This window comes from Lathyrus oleraceus, chromosome 7 (assembly GCF_024323335.1).
Source record: "Lathyrus oleraceus cultivar Zhongwan6 chromosome 7, CAAS_Psat_ZW6_1.0, whole genome shotgun sequence".
In the NCBI taxonomy this organism is placed as follows: Eukaryota; Viridiplantae; Streptophyta; class Magnoliopsida; order Fabales; family Fabaceae; genus Lathyrus; species Lathyrus oleraceus.
This window is the reverse complement of record NC_066585.1, coordinates 175073884-175079876: the sequence shown is the minus strand read 5'-3', so window position 1 is coordinate 175079876 and position 5993 is coordinate 175073884.

Sequence of the window (5993 nt, the reverse complement as noted above, 5' to 3'; positions counted from 1 at the left end):
ATATTCGCCGCTGAAAATGTTTTTCAGGAATAATAAAGGATAAGGATTAAAAAAATTCCAACATTTTTTTGGTAGTATGATTTTTTTTTTCTTTTTCGAGGTGGCGACTAAAATGTGTTAGATGAATGCAATGCAATCTAATGTAACGAAGAGTAAAAAAATTGGGCTATGCATATTTTATTGATTAAATTGAAATTATAAATGGGCATGAAGTACATGGTGGGAAATTGAATTGAATTTTAATTATTACTAGTCCTATGTTTATATATATATATATATATAAAAGGTTAATTATAATTTTGGTTCATCTATTTTATTTTATTTTTATTTTAATCTTTTTATTTCAAAAATTATATTTTTGATTTTTTTTAATTTTTGTGTTGGATTTTAGTTTCAAAAAGAAACCAAAATTCAGTTCAAAATTTAAAAAAAAATACCAAAATCGCGATTTTTAAAATGAACGGACCAAAATCTAAAAAAAAGAAAATAGAGAGACCAAAATTACAATTAAGTCTATTTATAATTTAATTATTACGCATGTCATTTAATATATTTTTATATATCACAATAATATTAATTACTTCATTAATAATCATCATAAAAATCAAATATTTATAATAATTTAGTTTTGTTATTTACTAAAAAGGTTCAATAAGGGTAGTTCAATGTTTATGGTATTTTAAGAATGATTAAGGCAAATTCAAGCAGTGAGGTGAGAAATTTCATTTTCTGAGTAAAAACTGGATCCTCTCATCGACTTTAAGGCTTAGATATTTATCAATGCTCGTTAGTCTAGGTCAAAGAGTCAAAATTTGATTATTCTGGCTCCTTTACCAGGAAATGTGGAGACTAAAATATGAAAATAGTGGGTTGCACCCTTCTTTGAATTGTGGAGGGACGGTTTCACTATTTGACTACCCATTTTAGTCAGCAGTTATGGGGCTACATCACTACCCACATTTTAATAAACATGTGAGAGACAAGTTGGTCCTGACAACCCAAGCATTATATGGGTGAGTTATTTCGAATTGTGGACGGTCAGTGGCGCAACTTTGGACGACTTATGGTGCTACTTTTGTGCTTGTGTGTCACTAGTATGTTTGGCTTATCTTGCTTACCTTTGGATTATCTTCTCTTATGCCCAATGAAGTTGTCTCAGTACACAGTCCCTCAAACATGATGCATTGGAAATGGCGAAGTGATTTGATCTAGGCAAAAGATAATTTATTATTGAGTAGGACTTAGATAGTTGAGTCTCTCATGCGAGACTTCGTAAAGGCGAGTTTGTCTAACTCTTATGCCATTATTTTTGGTCTTATATGTGTTGTTGTTCTCTGAGTTGGTGAAGTCGCATGATGAGGTTTAGCCCTTGATAAATAGTGACAGTCTATGGGGCATGTCCCCCAAGATTGGCATGGCTCGACGCTTTAGGTATGTATTTTTATTCATTGTTTGTATTTCACCATTTAGTGTTTTCCTTGTGTTATCAATATCTCTTTTGATTACTTTAAGGTCATTTTTTCAAGTCGCCCTGACTGAATAAATTTTCATTCTAGGCGAGTCCCTCAAGTGTTGCTTGGGACGAATTGAGTTTGCTTTAGCGAGGATCCTTCAATGAAGGTCCAATATTAAATTTCCTCGTATGATGGAAATGATTCCTCAGTAAAGGTTTGTCAGTCATATTGCCTATGCGGCGACAAGGATTCCTCAGTAAAGGTCCAGTAAGCATTTGCCTCTAGGGCGACAAGGAGTCCTCAATAAAGGTTCTATAATTATATTGCCTCTATGGTGGCAAGGATTCCCCTTTGGGGATCCAACGTTCATATTACCTATAGGGAGGCAAGGATTCCTCTTTGAGGATCCAACATTCATATTGTCTCATAGGGTGGCAAGGCTTCCCCTTTGAGGATCCAACATTCACTTGACCTCTAAGGGCGACAATGATTCCCCTTTGAGGATCCAACATTCATATTGCCTCGTAGGGCAGCACAAATTCCCCTTTGATAATCCAACATTTATATTGCCTATAAGGGTGACAAAGATTCCTCTTTGAGGATCTGTAACGGTGTATTCGTCACTTTATGATTTATTGATTAAATCAAAAGCAAAGCATACAAAGAATCGAGTCGCCACCGCACTTTTATTTATCCAAAGGAATGGCTAAAAAGCGAACAAAAGCCTAAGAAGTTTTACACATAGAAAACTAATGAAAAGCTCAGAGATCGGGGTAAGGGGTAAATTATGCAATGGGAAGGTGTTAGGCACCCAAAACGTCCTAGGTACTCCTAGGGAGCCCTTTTCACACTTGTTGTACGAAATGTTATTTGTTTATGAAATATTTATTGTGCAAACATGGATTGAAGAGATGAGAAAAGAATATACAATTTATTATTTTTGTGTTTGAACGGATGAACCCGTTGCCTACGTACCTTCCATGAAAGGTAAGGATCAAAACGCCGTAGTTCGGCTAAAAGATTTCCAAAATATGAGTGGGTTCATTTTAAAACAAAAGCCCTAAGGTCTTTCGTTATCCACGGGAGAAAACTCAACCTTATACAAACAACAAGTCCACCATATGAGAAGAGCTTCAACTTGCTAGTGAGGGGTTAACCCTATAATAAGCAAGGAAGTCTTACAATTCAATCACTAAGGACAAGAAGGTGAGATTAATATCAACCAACTAGGATAAATCAAACCTATGGCTAATGTATGAAAACTTATCAAGAATGGACAAAGCCACAAAACAATTGAATGGGTGAAATTAACCAATTAGGATTTATTCACAAAAGATGGTCAAAGTATGATTAGAATTCAATTCAAAAGAAGTATTATGAAAATGAAGTTTTAAAAATCAAAGGCCTAAAGCCTAGGTTTCTAATTTGAAAAGAAATGACAATGTTTGCACAATATTTTTTCAGGTTGAGATTAACATGCAAATGGAGGTTTAAAGAAACAAAAGGTGGGAGGGTGAGGGAATGTAAAACTTCTTAGATGTTCGTCTCTTGAGATCATATGTAGATGATCCAAGTGATTCCTTTGGAATAGGCAACAAAGCAAATAAGCAAATGAACAAAGCAAGGATACCGGATACCAATCAATGGACTTACACCAATCTCACAAACAAACATGGATACCGGATACCAATCAATGGATTTACACCAATCTCCTAAAACAAAACAAATGATAATAAGCAAATGAACAAAGCAAGGATATCGGATGCCAATCAATGGATTTACACCAGTCTCACACCATATCATTGGAACAACTGCCAAGTAATGGACTTATGCTTGTCTCCTCCATGGACAAAGCAAAATAATATAAAGCAAAGTTTATGAAATGATATACAAATGATGATGATAAATGCACTAAGGCACACTCAAGCAGATATGCACAGATGAATCAAGTAAGCAGACAAACAAGTCAATTAGCACACACTATATACAATCAATTAGGCTCAAGCAAGGTTAGACTTTAAAGTCAACTGGAATGGGGTATGTTGTGCTCTTAACCCTAACATTGAGAGTTAGGGTGAAGCAGATGAAATGGAGATGAGGGGTGTGCCTCATAGCTCTTATCCCTGGCCTGGGAGAGCTTTAAACAATAGAATGTGTGGGAGTTCAGAAAGTTGGAACTCTTCTCCACAAGTGATTTGACTCTATAAGATCTTGGGTTAATATCCACAATGCATCAACATGTTATGTGAGCAAAGTGGATGACACACTGAATAGTAGGAGATGGACTACACATCTCTTTTATCTACCAATTGCCTCATAAGAGGACTTTTCCTGCTTGGCACAAAGAGTAAACAATCACAAGCATTGCCTCTTAAGGAGGACTTCAGACAGGTGCCTGCCCACATAACAGGACAGGTCTTCCAGACTACATGAAGAAGAGAGGTTATACCTAAGTGGTTAAGCAACCAAGCAAAAGCAAGTTCAAAATGAACTTAAGCAACTTATGTACCTGTGGAAACATCAAACAAATCAGTACAACTATACATACAAACAACCAACAGTTAATATCAACAGTCAAACCCAATAAGCAAAGGGCATAAGCCACAAGTCAATCTCAAATGAATTAACAACCCTACAAAACACACAATGTTAGTAGTCAAAGACAAACATCCAATGCTCAAATGATGGAGCATCATGAACCATATAACTTGGATGTTCAACCTGAAATCAAAGCTCAAACATGAGAGGCAAACCACTGGGTCAAAGCCTAGGGTCAAAGATGGAGAAAAAATTTGAAACAGAAGCTGAAATTTAACATGAATCAACTTAAAACACATCTTGAAACAATCCAAAAGGTCTCGCATCAATATCATATACCAAATCCATTTCATGATCAATTGAAGTTCAATACTATTTTAAAGCTCAAATGTGACCAACCAGAATGAAAAATCTCAATTAAATCAGAAATCAATCAAATAATTCCAAGAAAATTCACACTCGTTCACAACATCCATAATATGTATCACACAAAAAATCAGAACAATTGGAGATCATTTGATAGGGTAATCACATCACATAAGATGAACAAGCAAAGGTGTGACACAAATTGTCACACCAACATTCACATGATCATAAAATAGAAACTACAAATGGTAAAAATACCAAATTAACACCAAAATGTCAAGCAAAGTGTCTAGTTTCAACATGTAAAAATTCAAATTCATTGGATCAAAGACCAGGATTTCACAAATGCATAAGCAAGGCAATGTACAAAATGCATACATGTACAAGAACCCTAGGCAAAATATTTTCCAGGCCAAGCACAATTTTAGAATTGATGATCATAAAAAACTAGACAGAAAATGTGACATAATGCAAAAATCCTCATATTTTTTGGATCATTTTTCAAATTGATATGAATTTCTAAAGATTGAAATGAAATTGAAATAAACATTGAAACAAGAAATGGATTAATTGAATTTATTTATTTAATTTGAAATATGGCTATTGGCGCCAAGACCATACGCTGCGTTTCATTTAAATTGGCTCTGGCCAATCAGAGCGCTACATGAGCGCTGCATGCAACCAATAGCGCGCTAACCCTAACAAACAATAGGAAACGCTAAATCGTGGCCAAAACTGGATTGAAACCGTGGCCAAATGTCCTGAACTTCTTCTTCTCCAGCTCGCGCGCATGAACAGTGGAATCAACATGAACATCAAGAACATTTTCTCCAGTTTTTAAAATCAATCATATCAACATGTAGCCTAAACATCCTAGATCACAAATCAAGCATTGGCTAAGCATATAACATCATACATCAAGTGGATCGAGCAAATCAAGTTTCATCATCAAGACTTTAAACAATCGAATCTCAGTCAATAATGCATGGATTTCAGTGATTCAAAGCTCAGAACAACCACAACAGTGAGATCTACAACATTAGCATAAGCAATTTGAGAAAAGAGAGAAACGATTTTGTGACCTCTTGAAGTGCAGCTTTGAAATTCAATGAAATCAGGCCTTGCAATGCTCAAATGATCTTCTATGCAGCTTGTACAAGTGTTTGGAAGGAAGGTGGAGGCTCAATTGCACACGATTCAACAGAATTTTGATTTCACCATTGATGAGTTCAAGCTTCAAGCTGCTTCAAACTGCACGAATTGCTATGGATCTTCCTTCAAACTTGCTCCATGATGCTTCCAAATGATGAATCAAGTAATGGATTGTGCTTTGGTTTGAAGAAAATGAGAGAAAATTTTGAGAGAAAAAGTGTGAAAAATTTTGAGATCTGAAAATTGTGTGTGTTCTCTGCTGAAAACAGTTAGGGTTTGTGTTATATACTCTTTCCTAATCACTCTCCTAAACATGTTTAAGCCATGGTAATTGGAATTAGGGAAAATGGAGTGTAAATGCAAAATTAGGATTTCACCCTATGCATGAAAATGCATGGTGAACAGTGCACGGGATTGGATTGAATTTCACTTAAAATTTCATTTTAAAATCAATGGTAATTGCCAAATATTCAAATAATTCAC